General features: G+C 40.8%; 1 protein-coding gene across 8 annotated transcripts in view; it reads right to left on the minus strand.

The window, feature by feature from the left end:
* Positions 1–19200, minus strand: part of CCR8 (C-C motif chemokine receptor 8) — a 99457-nt gene that overhangs the window by 73940 nt on the left and 6317 nt on the right. The gene's annotated exons all lie outside the window — the stretch shown is intronic.

Raw genomic sequence — 19200 nt, forward strand, 5'->3', positions numbered from 1 at the left:
CACACACAGTGTCCTTCCAAGTCAGAGTCACACCATCGTGCAGGTTGTTACCTGCCAGAGGCTAAGAAACAGGGTTTGGGGTAGAACATCAGGTTGACAAAGTCAAGTGTGTGATCTGTGATCTTTCTCTGAGCTGCTTTCCCTCTTGACCTGTTCCTGCCCCAGCCCTCCAGGCAAGGAGCCTTTCTGGCTGAGCTGACCTGAAACACACCCTGGGTGTGCGCTGCTGCTGTCAGTGGAGGAGGGGGACAGTGAGCAGCAGAGAGACGAGCAAGAACCCAGGTTCTCACAAGGAGGGGGAAGTTCAGGCAGGGTGGCTCCTTGGAACCTGCTGGCTGACCCGCCTGCCACCCAGAACTGACTGTGACAGAATTTTATTTCCATCTTTATAAAGGATCTCCCATTTTGTGGATGGAGATTGTTTCCCTTAAAAGCTGTCCTTACAGACACCACCTGGAGAGGCCCAAGAGTTAAGGGTAACTCTAGGGTTAACCTAGCGCACGCTCTGCCTGAGGGCTTTAAAGGTCAGTATCCTTGTGAACCGGCCCCTCCTCAAAACCCAGCCACCGGCCAGTTGCCTTTAACCACAACTCTTCTTTCTAAGGCCATGTCTGAAAGGCTATACGGTACAGCAGTGGCAAGTGAGGGCTCCAGAGAGACACAGCCTGGTGCAAATCCCAGCTTTTCACCCACCAGCTGTGAGATACGGGGCAAGGTCTTAACACCTTTGGACTCCGTTTCTTCCTCTATAATGAGAACGACGCTAATAGCTCACCTCATAATTAACTGAATTAAAAAATTAAATGAATTCATATCTGTGAAGTTCTTAGACCCGGACCTGGCCCAGAGCCAATGCTCCATGAATATTATTAGTTGTGGAGGTGGTGGCAGTGATCATTATGGGATGTGTCCCAGTAGCAGAAAGCGGTCAGGCTGGGAACTGAAGCCACACTCTTCAAGCCACACTCCACAAGCCACACTCTTTCCAGGAAGCTGTATTTAATTTGGGAACTTCCATTCCTTAAAGTTCACAACTAAACCTTAGGCACTCAAAAGAAATCCTCTCTCATGTTGTTAGCGTGTAACTAGAGGTTTTTAAGTCATGGTAACCTTCCTTTTCAGCCCACTGGTTGGTGTTGCCCGGGCCTCACCTGGGCTGAAAGCACTCAGCTGTCTCCTCCTCAGACAAGAATTAATGTTCTACCCACGGAAATAGGAAGATAATGTCAGAGGAACTCAGGGAAAATGCACTTAAAATTTTTTCACCTTCAAATTCTGAAAAAGTTAAATGAACCGTTTGAAGCAGCCTAGAAACTGACTGCTGGAATATTTAACTAGATTAAGTTAGAAGTAAGAAAATTTCTTTCATCTTTCCCCCCCAACTTTTTATTTTGAAAAATTTCAAAGCTAGGAAGTTAAATGGGTACTACAATAAACATCATACGACCTTTATCTGGATTCACCAGTTTTAACCACCTGCCACATCTGTCCAGTCTCTACGGAGACAGAGGAGAGAGTGAAAGAGGCACCTATCGGATGCCCAAGTCAGGTGCCAACTGTCCATTTTTCTAAGTCAAAGAGCCAGTGTTTTCCCTATTGCCTGTGTGTACTCTTTATATCTTAAGACTATACTAAGACTAGTAACCATAAATTTGGCAAATATTTTTGTTCCATTTTCTGTTTTCACTTTTTTTTTGTTGTTTATCATAAATGTTAACATCCAAACTCTTAATTTTCAGTTCGATAAATCGGTTAATTACTTCCTTTGTGAGTTCTTTTATGTCAGAAAGTCAGGAAGGACCTTGATGTACTCTAAGCTGTCCAGAACTTGGAGGGACCCCAGTGGGGAATCCATCATATTCCACACCTCTGGCCCCAGAGATCGGAGTAAACAGCTGCTCCGAGATGGCAAAGTAAGAGTCAATTCCAGGACATTGTGGGAACTGCTGGGAAGCAGGTACTCCCTCTCTTCCTCTGCTGGGGAGCCTCAGCTGGTGGGATGGCAATCTGGACAGGTTCATCACTGTCTTGCTACCATTAGGGAAGAATCTGCTAGACAATCAGGCCAACACAAAGAAAAGCAGAACCAAAAGATGATGAAAAGAGAGACACTGCTGATGACTTAGCTTTAGAATCTGGATCCCATCACACCCAAACTTTTGGCCTTTTCATTACATAAGCCAGTAAATTCCCTTTTTTATTTACTTCAATTAGATTTAGGTTTTCATCACTTGCAACTTAAAGAATTGAGCAATAAAGATCAAGGGGTGTAATCTCACCCTGAGATCGCTCTTACAGAGACTAGGACTCTCCCACCACCTCTGCCTCAAAGACCTCTGTCCAAGCTATACACACACTCTCCCTAGAGGGACTCTGCCATTGTCCAGTTCAGCGTGGCTCCCGGATGGTCTCTGGATGATCGCTACTTGGCGGGGGACCAAGAAGGACAGCAAGACAGAGGATGACAGGATAGAAGGATTGGAAGAGTAAAGAAGCCCATTTCTCCTACCCACACCTTGGTCTGGTCTCAGCCTGGGACTCAGTGTGGTGGCTCTGCATCCAAATATGTCTGTCTTCAAACAGCTGTTTCTTCTATAACCTGAATAAATTTCTTCACTTGTATTGTTTCAGCATTCTCAAGAGTAAACGGGGCCAACAGTACCTACTTCTGAGAGAACATCGTGAACATTAAATGAGATAAATTATGTTACGTGAAAGCATGCTTTAGCCTTAGTCTTAGAGTTCTCAGAGAGACAGAATCAAATAGGAGATACAGATATACAGATATATAGCTAGATTAGTTTTTATATATATGAGAGATTTATTTTAAGGAAATGGTTCATGTGATTGTAGGAGCTAGCAAGTCTGAAATCTGCTGTGTCTAGAGACAAAATTCCCTCTTCCTTGGGGGACCTCAGAATTCTCACTTAAGGACTTCAACTGATTGGATGAGGCCCACCCACATTATGGAGAGTGATCTTCTTTAAGCAAAGCCTATTGATTTGAAAGTTAATAACATTTTAAAATGAAACAACTTCACAGCAACACCTAGATAGGTGTTTGACCAAACAACTGGATACTGTAGCCTAGCCAAGTTGACATATAAAATTAACTATCATGGAACCTAATACAACATATATATTCCAATATAGGTTAGTTGATTTTAAGTGCATTCAGTTTATCCCAACAAACTCAGCAGCAGTCTTAGGGGTTGCTTTGAAGTTTAGTTTAATCATTATTTGGTAATTAACAACACAGCACTTTACAGTTGGTAGAGTGCTTTATTATATGGGGTGCCTTTGCAGAAGACTGGGTGCCTGGGGTGTGGCAGGAAGGATTACTGGCCTCATTTTATAGACGAAAACCGCGAGTTCTAGCAAGAGGCAAGCCCATAAAGAACTCACTATAGTCTCCAGTGGGAAGTGCTCTGACAGAGGTGGACGCAGGGTTGCACAGAACCCCCCGTGTTCTTGCTTTGCTTGCTTCGGCTTCAGTAAAGAAGCTTGGATGTTTGATGTCCATCCAACTCCCTTTATTATCTGTCTCTTGGACTATTTTAATAATTACCTCGAATCTAAAGATTACTTAATTAATTTTCGTTTTCCTACCAGATAAGGAGTACCCTTTGTCCTTTATTATGGGGCCCTTGAGATGGCCCAGGTGGTCCCCAAAGCCCAGAATTTTAAACTCCTTCCTGCCTGGAGGTCCCTTATCTGACCTGCTAGCCACTAAAGCAGGGGTCACAGACCCAAATGCCAACAAAGGCCAGGTAAGCGACTTATGGGAGTGAGGAAATTGGGGGGAGAAGGGGGCTGGGTCTTCAGTAAACTGGAGTAGGCGTGTCCCATCATAAGGAAGCAGCTGCCACTCATCTGTGGGACCCAGCGATTTTTTTCAGGATTGCATTTCCAAAAATTTTAGTATCTGGAAACAGGGATTTTTTTTTTTTTTTAGCAAGAAATATCCTGATTTGAATTGGCAGCCGATTCAAATTATTTTTTTAAAATACTGGGAGGGCCAAATAAAACACATCTTCAGATAATCAATCCTGCCCAGTGGTTAAAAGAGAAAATAAAACCTGCCTTCCCATGACTAGCTTGGCACAGATGCTATGTGTCCACTCACAAATGAGGGAGGCAAGAATGACTACGTTTGCCTATTTCTTGAGTGCAAGACAAGAGGAGGATCTCGCCTGGGAAATCTGGAAGCAGAGAAAATGGGGAGCTGGCTTCCCAACATTTCTACCAGCCTCTCCACGGCAGAGCTTGCTTAACTGTGTTCTACTCCCCTGAACAACTTTAAACGTCAAGTTGCTCTCACGTATTAGTCACTTTTCTCCTAGCTGGTGGAACCTCGCCCAGGAAGGTGCAGCTCAAGTCCTTCCAACCAAGAGTCTTTGCATCTAGAAGCAAGGATGCTTCACCCAGGCAGCCACACTAACCCAGGCGAGGAGGGGCGAGCACCAACCCTGCGGGGGGCGGGGGTGCCACGGGGTGTGTTCTTCTCACTTCTCAGATGAAGACACCCACTTGCTGCTGGGGTCTCAGTAGATATACGGCCCTTGGCAGGAAGCAGAACCACTCCCTCCCTCAGCTCCTTTTCAAAGAAATGTAACCCATATTCTTCAAGACAGAGGACATTGCCCTGCGGTATCACTGAGTTTTCTGGCCAGTAAGTCCTAAGGTCAACAGCTTTTCCATTTGTTTTGCTCATTTCTCTCCACTACAGGTTCTGTGATCCTCACACACCCATTACTTGCATGCCATGAAGTCACACTCCCTGCCTGGAGAGAGAAGAGAACTCTGAGAACGCAGTTGTCCACCTCTCATCCCTCGACATCCCCGCCTCTCAGAGTGCTGGGCCCTATCACCAAATCCTAGACCAGAGTTCCCTGTTTCAACAGGCATGTGTTTTACATAATCATTCGCATGGATCCCACGTAGCCTGGACGCAGAGCTAGTGAAAGACCCTGCCTTCAGTGAATTCACTGTCTACTGGGGGAAACTGACATAAAAGATGAGTTTCCATCTGGATGACCCTTAGCCCTCCAACTGGAGGGGGATCGGGGAACCTGGAGTGGGGAAGAGGTTCCTGCCAGACAACACCAAGGGAAATTAACAGAGGGGATTTGTAAGGTAAATCAAGTGGGTGTAGCAGACAGAAACTCTTCTAGCATAAAGTCAAAAAATTATACTAGCCTGGGAGATTATCAAGTATGTATGAATCTTTTTGAGTAGTGACAGAAGATCAGTCTAAGCAGTGAGATGTCCGAGTTTTAAAGAAGAAAGGTAGAATGCCGAAAAGGAAAGCCTTCCTCCCCTCGTCCTTCAATATGTAAAGCCTCTCCCTGCCCCCACTTCCCAATGGTCTAGGGAAGGGGAGGGGAGAAAGGAGCTGTGATGAAACTAGTCAAAGTCTGTGCAATTTCCAAAGATGGAAAAGGAGTCTGAAGGCTAGCAATTTCCAGGTAAAGAATCATAACCCAGGTAAAGAGGGAATCTAGGTACTTTGGGGACTCCAGGCTTTAACCTTTCTAACGCTGAAACAAGCCCTGCCCTCCCACCCCCATACCCCGTGGTGTTAGTGGAGACCAAATGGGAGCCTGGACTTCCACTCCCACCAGGAAGTAACGAGGCCCCCTCCCGCCTCCCCAACACTGGGGTGGTGTCCATGGAGGCCAACCGGAGAGCCAGGACTTTGACCTCTGCCTGGTGATGAGGCCACTCACTCCCCGCTGTGTCAGTGGAGGTCACCTGGGGAGCAGTAACGAGGCACTCCCATCTCTTCTACTCCTTCTGGACAAAGAGGTATCAGTGGAGGCTGGGTGGGAGCAGAAACCCCATCAACACTCATCAGAACCAAGGAGTTTCCCTCCTCAGGTGTCAACAAGAGGGACACCTGGGCTTCTACCTTCACCAGCAATAATGAGGCAACACCACCCCTTCTCTTGTTTGAGGGGTGTCAAAGGAAGTCAGCCAAAATAGAAGGTTTCTGTAAGATCCAGAGTCTTATAACAGAGTACCCAAACCCTCCAGGTTTCAATTAAAAACCATTCATCTCACCAAAAACCGGGAAAATCTCAACTGAACAAAAAGAGTATTGATGGATGCCAACACCAAGATGCCAAAGAGCTCAGAATTATTAGATGATGGTTCAAAGCAACCATCACAAAAATGCTACAAGAAGCAATTACAAATGTACTTGAAACCAAAGGAAAAATAGAAAGCCTCAGCAAGCAAATATCAAGTCTCAGTAAATATATAAAAGTTGTAAAGAAGATCTAAGTGGAAATTTTTGAATTGAAAAATACATTAACCAAAACAAAAACTCAGTAGGTGAGCTAAACAGAAAAATGGAAGGGACAAAGGGAAAGAATCAGTGAACTTGAAGATTAAACAACAAAGAGAAAATAAACTGGAAAAAAAAAAAAAAAGAGTCCCAGGGACATTCAAGTTATAATAAGAGATCTAACATTCACGTCTTCTTCCCCAAAAGGAAAGAAGAAAGGGGACAAATATGAAAAAGTACTTGAAGAAATAATGGCTGAAAGCTTTCCAAATTTGGCACAAGATACAAACCTATAGATTTAAGAAGCTGAGTAATAAAAACCGACAACATAACGCCATTTGCAGCAACATGGATGCTCCTGGAGAATGTCATTCTAAGTGAAGTAAGCCAGAAAGAGAAAGAAAAATACCATATGAGATCGCTCATGTGTGGAATCTAAAAAACAAAAACAAACAAACAAACAAACAAACAGAAAAACAAAGTGTAAATACAGGACAGAAATAGACTCATAGACATAGAATACAGACTTGTGGTTGCCAGGGGGGTGGAGGGTGGGAAGGGATAGACTGGGATTTCAAAATTGTAGAATAGATAGACGAGATTATACTATATAGCACAGGGAAGTATACACAAAATCTTATGTTAGCTCACAGAGAAAATAATGGGACAATGAGTGTGTATATGCCCATGTATGACTGAAAAATTGTGCTGACACTGGAATTTGACACAACATTGTAAAATGATTATAAATCAATAAAAAATGTTGTTAAAAAAAAAAGAAGCTGAGTAAACCCCAAATGGGAGACACCAAAGAAATTCACACCAACACATGATAGTCAAACACATGATAGCCAAACAAAACTAAAGACAAAGAAAACAATCTTGAAAGCAGCAAAAGAGAGCTAGAGCTGACAACTTACTGATGAGAAAAAGAATTCAAATGCCCATGGATCTCTCATCAGAAACCAAAGAGCAGAAGGAAAGTGCTGAAAGACTCTGGACCCAGAATCCTACACCCACTGAAAATATCCTTCAGAAATGAAGAGGAAATCAAGACATTGTCAAGTGAAGATAACCTGAGAGACTACGCTGCCTGCAGACCTACCCTAAAGAATGACTAAAGGAGGTTCCCTAAAGAGAAAAGAAGCAATGAAAGAAAAAACTTGGGAACATCAAGATGGAAGGAAAAATATACTAAGCAAAAATTGGGGTCAATATATTTTCCTTATCTTCTCGAGTTTTCTGAATTATGTTTGATAACTGAAACAAAAATTGTAACACTGCCTCATGTGGTTCTCAATGTTTGTAGAAGAAATATTTAAGACAATTACATTACAAACCGGGAAGGGTAAGGGATGTAAAGAGAGGCAAAGTTTCTACACTTCAAACTGGTAAATGTCAACACTGGTAGACTGATACCTTAGATGTATCAGGTGACCCCTAAAGCAGCCACTGAAGAAGCTTTACCAAAGGATAACCTCAAAAGCACTATGAATAAATCAAAATTAATTTCTATAAAGTGTTCAAGTAACCAATTTCCACAGGAAGATAGTGAACAGAAAACAGAAACAAAGGAGAAAGAAAACAAGATAAAATTGCAGACCTAAGTCCTGACCTATCAATAATTATATTAAACGAAAATGGTCTAAAAACATGAATTAAAACACAAAGACTGGCAGAGAGGATTTTAAAACTTGACTAAATTATATGCTGTCTACAAGAAACTCACTTCAAATATAACCTAAGTCTCACACCTTCTACAAAGCTTAACTCAAAATAGATCACAAACTTAAATGTAAAACATGAAACCATAAAGCTTTTAGGAAAAAAGCCTAGGATAATATTTTCAGGATCTAGGGCTAAGCAAAGAGTTCTCAAATTTGACACCAAAAATACAACCCATGAAACGAAAAATCAATCCTACACATTGGACATCATCAAAATTTTAAATTTTGCCCTGTGAAAGACACTGTTAAGGATAAACCAGTCTACACAGTGGTAGAAAATATTTGCAAACAGCATATCCAGCAAAGGATTAGTATCAATAATATGTTTTTTAAGCTCTAAAAACTTAACACTAAAAAAGTAAAGAATCCAATCAGAAAATGGGCAGAACACATGAACAGACATTTCACCAAAGACAAACAGAGGACAAATAAGCACATGAAAAGATGTTCCATACTGTTAGCCAATAGGAAAAATACAAATAAAAGCCACCGTGAGGTGCTACTATATATCTATCAGAATGGCTAAAATAAAAAACGGAGACACCAAATGCTGGCAAGGATGTGGAGAAACTGGAACACCCGTGCATTTCTGGTGGGTACATTCTAAAAAACAGTTTGCAATTTCTTTAAAAACTAAATATGCAACTACCATATGGCCCAGTAATTGTACTCTTGTGAATTTATCCCAGAGAAATGAAAACTTATGTTACAAAATATCTGTATACAAACGTTTACAGCAGATGTATTAGTGATCACCAAAAACTGGAAACAACCCAGGTGTCTTTCAACAGAGGAATGGTTAAACCAACTGTGGTACCTCAATACCACAGAATACTACTCAGCAATAAAATGAACAAACTACTGATACATGCAACAACCTGGATGAATTCCCAGAGAACTACGCTGAGTGAAAAAAAAAAAAATTCAGTACCAAAAGGTCACATACTCTATGATTCCACCATATACCAACATTCTGGAAATGACAAAATTATAGTAACGGGTAACAGATTAGTGGTTTCTGGGGTTAAGGAAGAGGTGTGGCTCGTAAAAGGCAACATCAGGGATCCTTGCAGTGATGAAAATACTTTGTATCCTGTCTCCTTGGCTGTTGCCGTTTGGGGAAATCCGGTAAAGGGTAATGATCTCTCTGCATCATTTTTTATAACTGCCTGTGAATCAACTGTTACCTCCAAATAAAAACTTCAATTAAAAATACTAAAAAAGGAAACTGACAGGAAAAAAATTGTGAAACATTAATTTTTAAAAATGTCTCTTGATACCACTTCCCCCTTCTGTACCACAACCCCATTTCCCTGTTCTCCTTCACAGAAAAACTCTTTAAAAAAAAAAAAAGTTTTCTTCTCTGCTTATTGACTTCAATTCCTCTCTCTCCATTTTTTTTTTGAAATGAACTCCAATCAAATTTTTGCCCCCATGGTTTCACCAAAATAGCCCTGGCCGAGGTCATTTACAACATTGCTAATCTCCATGGTCAAGGCTCAGCCTTACCTTCACCTACAAACAGCATTTGGCACAACTGAGGAGCTCTCTGCTCCTGGACACACTCTTCTGCCTTGCTTCCAGAACTCTTCATTCTTTTGGTTTTTCTCTTCTCTCACTGGATGCACTTTCTCCATTTCCATTTCTGGCTCTTTGTCACCACAATCTCCTAATGTTTTAGCATTCCAGGGCTCTGTCCTCAATCTTTCCATAGTCTATCTCTATTCACTCCCTAGATGCTCATCCAGCCTCATGGATGTAAATATTATCCATCTACTGATGACTCTGTTATTTATGGTCTCAGCCTGGATGTTTCTCCCAAACTGCAGGTTTGTATGTCCAGTTGTTCCCCTAATATCCCCCTCTGTTGGTACATTAATAAATATCTCAAAATATGGTGAATAAAACTGACCTCCTGACTTGCACTCAAAACCAGCTCCTTCTCAATATTCCCCATCTTGGCTTAAGGCATCTCGAGCCTTCTAGTCGCCCCACCCCCAAGCTTGGAGCATCCTAGACTCGTCTCTTCCTGTCACTCCTCCCATTTAATCCATCAGTAAATCTTTCTCATTGTACCATCAAACTATGCCAAGAATCCAACACTGTATCCTGACCCTTAGCCATAACGGCTGAGAGCCACAAAGGATTTGGTGTGAACTCAGTCGGCCTCCCTCCTCCCTGTGGGTAACTGGGCTGCCTCCTATAGGCAGGGGTCTGCCTGAATCCCAGCCCCCAGTCTGTGACTTGCTTCCTGCTCCAAGGTCCTCGGAGGCTTTGGTGTACTTGCATCAAGATCTGCCTCCTCCTACCTTCTCCATCTCTGTTCTTCGGGCTTCAGAGCTGGTGCAGGAAATGCATGTGACCCAACCTGGGCCAATGATTGAGAAAAGGGTCCTGTCTTCCCACAGGAGTTTACTCAGCTGACAGCACTACATCTAGAGAGGCCTGTGGCCATATGTGCCACAATTTAGGAAGAGGTGGCCTGGGAATGAAGGCGATTTAGAAGAAAGCAGGGCCAAGGAATGGAGAGACAAATTCCTGATGGAGTGTTGGAATTCCTGGATCCAGCTGCACCTGAAGCCAGACTAAAGCCTGGACTTCTCAGTTATGTGAGCAATTAATTCTTTCCCATCCCTACAGTTTGAATTTAGTTTCTATCCCTTGCAACCAAGGGTTCTAACTAATTCACTCTCTCCCCGTCTCTCGCTCTAAAAATTTGTCTAGGCATTTTCAATGACTGATAGAACCAGGTTGTTTGCCCTGGGCCATCAGCACAACACATGTTGCAGCTGGAAAAATTCATAATATCAAGAGGTCCAGGTTATACAGATTCAGCACCCATTTCCAAAATCTGCATGCTGTTATTTCTTAAATAGGTTATTCATTTATTCAGCAAATATTTTTTAAAAACCTACTATGTGCCACATACTCCTCTAGGTGCTGAGGATACATCACTGAAAAAAAGCAAGCAAAACTCCTTGCATTCATACAACTTATACTCTAATAATAATATAATCAGAAATTGATTTACTATATTACAAGCAGAGTTGATCTTCATCAGGCATGTGCTGGCAAGTCAGAGCAGTTGAAATATGCCCCCTAGCTTCCCTGGCCCTTCCCAGAAACACCATCTCCCGCACCATCTTCCTATGATCCAGTGACCACAGGGTTAATGCCCTGCCCAGGAGGTGTCTCTAGGATCTATGTCCAATTCCACTCCCTATACTTATGGTATGGGTTGTTCAATATTTTGGCTATCACTCCTGCTAAGAAGATGCTCAGTGCTATGAAAAAGAAAAATGGAGCAAGACAATGGGGTAAGCGCTGCAATTTTTTAATAGGATGGTCGGAGTGAGTTGCGTTGAGAATGTGGCATTTGAGTAGAGACCTGAAAGAAGGTAGGGAAAGAGCCATGCAGTTATATGGGAGGGAAGTCAGAGGAAGAGCCAAGAGGGGCGGAGTAGGAGATGAGATCACAGAGGTGATGGGGTTCCAGGTCCCACTGGACTCGTAGGTCATTGAAAGGACTTGGAAATTTACTCTTCTGAATGCAGTAGGCGTCCTCAGAGGGCGCTCAGCAAAGCCAGGACATGATGGTATAGATACGGATATGGATATAGATATGGATAACTTCAATGCGATGGAATTTATATACCACACAGCTCACTCACTTAAAGTGTGTACCTCATCGCTGTAGACTATATTCACAGAGTTGTGCCAACATCGCCAGAGTCAATTTTAGAACCTCTTCATCACCTCAGAAAGAAACTCCTTCCCCTTTTGATAGCACTTCCCAACCTTCTCACCAACCTCCATGCCAGGCCTAAGTGACCACTAACCCACTTTCTGTCTCTGTATATTTGGCTGTTCTGGAGAGTTCATATAAATGGGATCATATAATCTGTGTTCTTTTGCAACTGGCTTCTTTCACGCAGCCATGTTTTCAAGGTTTACCCACGTTGTAGCACACAGCATCAGTGCTTCATTCCTTCTTAGGACCAAATAATTTTCCATTGTGTGGATATACTACATTTTATCTGTTCATCAGTGAATGGGCTTTTGGGTTGTTTCCACTTTCTGACTATCATGAATAATGCTGCTATGAACATTCATACACAAATTTTTATTTGAACATGTATTTTCATTTCTCTTGTGTATATGCCTAGGAATGCAATTGCTGGGTCAGATGGTAACTTTATGTCTAATTTTTTAATGCAACTGCCAGACTGTTTTCCAAAAGTGGCTGCACTGTTTTACACACCCACGAGCAATGTTTGAGGGTTATTCCTCCTCATTCTCGCTAACACATATTATCTTATTTTTATTCTGTTCATCACAGAACAGATGGGTGTGAAGTGTTATCATGCTGTGGTTTCGATTTGCATTTCCCTGATGACTAATGATGTTGATTATCTTTTCATGTGCTTAGTGGCCATTTGCACGTCTCCTCTGGAGAAATGTCTATTTAGATCCTTTGTCTATTTTTTAATTAGGTTATTTGTCTTTTTATTATTGAGTTGTAAGCATTCTTGCTATTTGTTTTTCTTTTTTTAATGGAGGTACTGGGCATTGAACCCAGCACCTTGTGTATGCTAAGCATGCACTCTACCACTGAGTTATACCTCTACCACCTAAGCATTCTTTATACATCCCAGATTTGCAAATATTTTCCCCCATTCTGTGGGTTCTTTTTGCTTTCCTGATAGTGTCTTTTGAAGCACAAAAGTTTCTTTTTTTTTATTAAGTCCTAGTGATCAACCTTTTTCCTTTGTTGCTTATGCTTTTGGTGTCATAGCAAAGAATCCATTGCCACATCCAAGGTCATGAAGATGTACACGTAGGTTTTCTTTTAAGAGTTTATAATTGTGGCTTTTATATTTAGGTCTTTGATCCATTTTGACTTAATTTTCATACATGATGTGAGATAGGAGACCCAGCTTCATCCTTTTACTTGTGGCTATCTGGTTGTCTCAACATCATTTGTTGAAAAGACTATTCCATCCCCATTGAATGGTCTTGGGACCCTTGTCAAAATTCAAGTAACTAGAGAAACATGGGTTTACTTATGAACTCACAATTCTATCCCATTGATCTCTATGTCTGTCCTTATGCCAGTACCACATTGTCTTGCCTTGTGCAGTAAGTTTTTGGAATTGGAAAGTGTGAGTCTTCCAACTTTTTCTTCTTTTTCAAGATTGTTTTGGCTATTTAAGGTTTCTTGAGCTTCCACATGAATTTTAGGATCAGCTTGTCAATTTCTATAAAGAAGCCAGCTGGGATTCTGATAGGGACTGTATTAAATCTATAGATCAATTTGGGGAGTACTGCTATCTTAACTATAATACTCTGTCTTCTGACCTATGAACATGGGATCCTTTCCCATTTTTGTAGGTCTTCTTTAATTTCTTTCAACAATGTTTTGTAGTTTTCAGAATATGTTTTAGATTTCCTTTGTTAAATCTATTCACTAAGCATTTACTTGTCTTGAATCTATCATGAATAAAACTGTTTAATTTCATTTTTGGATTATTAATTGCAAGTGTATAGAAATACAGTTGATTTTTATATATTGATCTCATATCCTGCAACCTTGCTGAACTCATCAATTAGTTCTAATAGTTTTTTTTCAGAATTTCTTAGGATTTTCTATATATAAGATCATGACATCCACTAGCAGGGTGTATGTATCTTTTTTAATTAATTCTTATTTTGTGGTTGATTTTATTTCTTTGATAACTATGTAAGTTTAAAAAGCTAAAGCTCCACACATTCTTAGAAACAATGAACAGTACATATATGTAAATTTTAAAAACATGTGCAGTATATTGTGTCTATGTATTTACATACAATATACTGTATATGTGCATTCTGATTGTAACAATTCTACCTATTAAAACTGAAAAATGGAAAGACAAGATCATGACATCCACAAATAGGGACAGTTTTATTTCTTCCTTTCCAATCTTAATGCCTTTTATTTCACTTTCTTGCCTGATTTATCTTTTAACAAGTGCCTCTGGCTGCCTTGTCGAGAATACACCAAATCAGGGTCAAGAGTGGATGGAGTTAAGAGTCCAGGTGAGAAAGGGCTGTGCCTTGGACCAGGTGGTAGCAGAAGGAAGGTCACAAAGCAGCTCAGGGTGTTTCTCTTTTGTTCTTCTCTTCTTTATCTCTTTTTTGTCCTACTGACCATCTTGGTGATTTTTTTTTTTTTTGTCTCAACCAACAGCAAAGGCAGTACCAACTTTCTTAAAATCCTCTTGTGTTTGAAAAAAAAAAATCTGCATGAAGGAAGCAGATACCAGACAGGAGACTAGAGAGACCCAAATCCTACGTGTCCCATTTCTGCAAGAACAGACTATACAAGACCGACTGGACTGAAGGTCTATTTTTATGAGAAGAGAAAAGAGAAGTATTCATCAGTAGGTCTCAGAAATGCTGCAACCCTCAGCAAGTAGCTAAAGATAACCCAGGCCAGGAACTCTGTGCCAAGACTTGGGGGGCCCTCAGTGCTCTGGGTACACAAGCTCATTCAGGCTTCTCCAGTGATTGACCATCCCAAGATGCCACCAAGTTCATCTTGGGGAAGTTCGCTTAACCAGCCTTCCCCAGGAGCTTACTTCTCCCTGAAAGTAGCAACACAGGAAACCTCCCCAAAAGTCCCCCTCACCCAAACCCTCCAAGCCAGACATGATCTCTCCCTCTTGGGAAGCAGGACCCTGGAGTTTTCATCTGGGCTGGACCTAACGTAAGACCAGGGAGGTACTTAGGGCACTTGCACAACTCTGAGACTAAGGGCCTCCTTAAATTGTGCACCATAGGGCCCTTGCGCACCTTTCCCTAGTGCCAGCTATGGTTCTAATCCCAGGTCTGCCACTGACAAACTATGTGGACAGAGACAAATCCCTTGTCCTCTCCGGGCCTCAGTTTACTCATCTGAGAAATCAAAGTGCTGGACTTAGATCAGTGTTTCTGTACAATGCCCACAAACCCAAACAGATCCTTAACGTTCAGATCCACAAAACCCTTTCCAAATGTCCTCATTTCTTAAAATCTATAAGCCAGTAAAAAAAGAAAAACTGCCCTATAAGAGTTTAATATGTGACTACAGAATGGAGCAGATGTGTTCAGGGTCCCTCCATATGACCCAATCTTCTTAGAGAAACTGCTTCATCTTATCTCCAGCCTGCAGGGCCCTCCCCGGGAACTGTTGTAATTCTGCTCCCTACTCTGACCGAAGGCGATTGGCCCAGACCTCAGACCCAAGGTAAACCAATCTAGATTGAGACAGGCAGATTAGTCCTCTCAAAGCTTGGGCATTGTAGAGATTCTGCAGCCAAGAACGGTGTGCAGTCCAGTGGAGGAGCTAGACAAACTGAGCCTAGGGGCCACTGGGCCCACACGCAAGCAGAGCAAGCTACTGAAAAGGAAGAGGAGGAAGCAGAGAGAAGCAGCGATGAGTAAGTCCTGTGGCTCATGAGAAATGAGAAACAGCTTGGCTCTTGAGAGATGCAGAGTGCTCTCATGTTTTACTTCCCTGTTCTGGCACCAACATGAGGCATGAACTATCCTTGCATTCTTTTTTTTTTTTAATTTATAATCATTTTACAATGTTCTGTCAAATTCCAGTGTAGAGCACAATTTTTCAGTTATACATGAACATATATATATATTCATTGTCACATTTTTTCTCTGTGAGTTACCATAAGATCTTGTGTATATTTCCCTGTGCTATACAGTATAATCTTGTTTATCTATTCTACAATTTTGAAATCCCGTCTATCCCTTCCCACTCTCCGCCCCCTTGGCAACTACAAGTTTGTATTCTATGTCTATGAGTCTGTTTCTGTTTTGTGTTTATGCTTTGTTTGTTTGTTTGTTTGTTTGTTTTAGATTCCACATATGAGTGATCTCATATGGTATTTTTCTTTCTCTTTCTGGCTTACTTCACTTAGAATGACATTCTCCAGGAGCATCCATGTTGCTGCAAATGGCGTTATGTTGTCGGTTTTTATGGCTGAGTAGTATTCCATTGTATAAATATACCACCTCTTCTTTATCCAGTCACCTGTTGATGGACATTTAGGCTGTTTCCAATTTTTGGCTATTGTAAATAGTGCTGCTATGAACATTGGGGTGCAGGTGTCATCCTGAAGTAGGGTTCCTTCTGGATACAAGCCCAGGAGTGGGATTCCTGGGTCATACGGTAAGTCTATTCCTAGTCTTTTGAGGAATCTCCACACTGTTTTCCATAGTGGCTGCACCAAACTGCATTCCCACCAGCAGTGTAGGAGGGTTCCCCTTTCTCCACAGCCTCTCCAGCATTTGTCGTTTGTGGATTTTTGAATGATGGCCATTCTGACTGGTGTGAGGTGATACCTCATTGTAGTTTTGATTTGGATTTCTCTGATAATTAGTGATATTGAGCATTTTTTCATGTGCCTTTTGATCATTTGTATGTCTTCCTTGGAGAATTGCTTGTTTAGGTCTTCTGCCCATTTTTGGATTGGGTTGTTTATTTTTTTTTTCTTATTGAGTCGTATGAGCTGCTTATATATTCTGGAGATTAAGCCTTTGTCGGTTTCATTTGCAAAAATTTTCTCCCATTCCGTAGGTGGTCTTCTTGTTTTACCTCTGGTTTCCTTTGCTGTGCAGAAGCTTGTAAGTTTCATTAGGTCCCATTTGTTTATTCTTGCTTTTAGTTCTTCTAGGAGAAAATTTTTGAAATGTATGTCAGATAATGTTTTGCCTGTTTTCCTCTAGGAGGTTTATTGTATCTTGTCTTATGTTTAAGTCTTTGATCTATTTTGAGTTTATTTTTGCGTAGGTGTAAGGGAGTGTTCTAGCTTCATTGTTTTACATGCTGCTGTCCAGTTTTCCCAACACCATTTGCTGAAGAGACTGTCTTTATTCCATTGTATATTCTTGCCTCCTTTGTCGAAGATTAGTTCACCAAAAGTTTGTGGGTTCATTTCTGGGATCTCAATTCTGTTCCATTGGTCTATATGTCTGTTTTTGTACTAATACCGTGCTGTCTTGATGACTGTAGCTCTATAGTATTGTCTGAAGTCTGGGAGAGTTGTTCCTCCAGCCTCTTTCTTTCTCTTCAGTAAGGCTTTGGCAACTCTAGGTCTTTGATGGTTCCATATAAATTTTATTATGATTTGTTCTAGTTCTGTGAAATATGTCCTGGGTAATTTGATAGGGATTGCATTAAATCTGTAGATTGCCTTGGGCAGTGTGACCATTTTAACAATATTGATTCTTCTAATCCAAGAGCATGGGATATGTTTCCATTTTTTAAGTCTTCTTTAATTTCCTTCATCAATGGTTTATAGTCTTTTGTGTATAATTCTTTCACCTCCTTGGTTAGATTTATTCCTAGGTATTTTATTACTTTGGGTGCTATTTTAAAGGGGATTGTTTCTTTACTTTCTTTTTCTGTTGATTCATTGTTAGTGTAAAGAAATGCAGCTGATTTTTGAATGTTAATCTTGTAACCTGCTACCTTGCTGAATTCTTCTATCAGCTCTAGTAGTTTTTGTGTGGACCTTTTAGGGCCTTCTATATATAGTAACTGTCGTCAGTATATAGTGACACTTTTACCTCTTCTTTTCCAATTTGGATCCCTTTTATTTCTCTCTCTTGCCTGATTGCTGTGGCTAGGACTTCCAACACTATGTTGAATAGGAGTGGTGATAGTGGGAATCCTTGTCTTGTCCCAGATTTTAGTGGGAAGCTTTTGAGTTTTTCACCATTGAGTACTATGCTGGGTGTAGGTTTGTCATATATAGCTTTTATTATGTTGAGATATGTTCCCTCTGTACCCACTTTGGTGAGAGTTTTTATCATAAATGGGTGTTGAATTTTATCAAATGCTTTTTCTGCATCTATTGAGATGATCATGTGGTTTTTGTCCTTTCTCTTGCTGATGTGATATATTACATTGATTGATTTGCGTATGTTGAACCTCCCTTGTGTCCCTGGGGTGAACCCCACTTGGTCATGATGTATAATCTTTTTTATGTTTTGTTGGATTCTATTTGCTCATATTTTGGTGACGATTTTGGCATCTATGTTCATCAGTGATATTGGCCTATAATTATCTTTTTTGGTAGTGTCTTTGCCTGATTTTGGTATCAGGGTGATGGTGACTTCATAGAATGAGTTTGGGAGTATCCCTCCTTTTCAATCTTCTGGAAGAGTTTGAGAAGGACTGGTATGTTTGGTAGAATTCCCTGGTGAAGCCGTCTGGTCCTGGACTTTTATTTGTAGGGAGGTTTTTTATTGCTATTTCGATTTCATTTCTAGTGATCGGTTTCTTCAAGTGGTCAGTTTCTTCTTGGTTCAGTCCTGTTGGACAGTATGTTCCCAGAAACTTGTCCATCTCCTCTAGGTTATCCAGTTTGGTTCCACATAGTTTTTCATAGTATTCTCATATGATATACTGTATTTCTATTTTATTTGTTGTAATTTCTCCATTTTCCTTTCTTATTTTGCTAATTTGTGTTCTCTCTTTTTTCTTTGTTGTGAGTTTGGCCAGAGGTTTGTCAATTTTATTTACTTTTTCAAAAAACCAGCTTTTCGTTTGATTTTTTTCTATGGTTTTTTTAATCTCTATTTTATTTATTTCCTCCCTAATCTTTATAATTTCCTTCCTTCTGCTGCCTTTTGGGGTTTTTTGTTCTTCTTCTTCTAGTTCTTCCAGCTGGTGGGTTAAATTGTTTATTTGAGATTGTTCTTCTTTTTTGAGGAAGGCCTGTATCACTATAAACATCCCTCTTAGCACTGCCTTTTCTGTGTCCCATAAATTTTGTGTGGTTGTGCTTTCAGTTTCATTTGTCTCAAGGTATTATTTAATTTCAGCTTTGATTTCCTCATTGACCCATTGGTTTTTTTAATAGCATATTGTTTGATCTCCATGGTTTCCTTTTTTTCTCCTTTGTTTCTCTGTTGTTGATTTCCAGTTTCATGGCACTGTGGTCAGTAAAGATGCTTGAGATAACTTCTATCTTCTTAAAATTGTTGAGGTTTCTTTTGTGCCCAAGTACATGATCAATCCTAGAAAATGTTCCATGTGCACTTGAAAAGAATGTATAACCTATTTTTGGGGGGTGTAATGCTCTGAAAATATCCACCAAATCTAATTCTTCTATTGTATTATTTAATTTCTCTATTGCCTTAT

The sequence above is a fragment of the Camelus dromedarius genome, chromosome 17, assembly GCF_036321535.1.
Source record: "Camelus dromedarius isolate mCamDro1 chromosome 17, mCamDro1.pat, whole genome shotgun sequence".
NCBI classification, from domain to species: Eukaryota; Metazoa; Chordata; class Mammalia; order Artiodactyla; family Camelidae; genus Camelus; species Camelus dromedarius.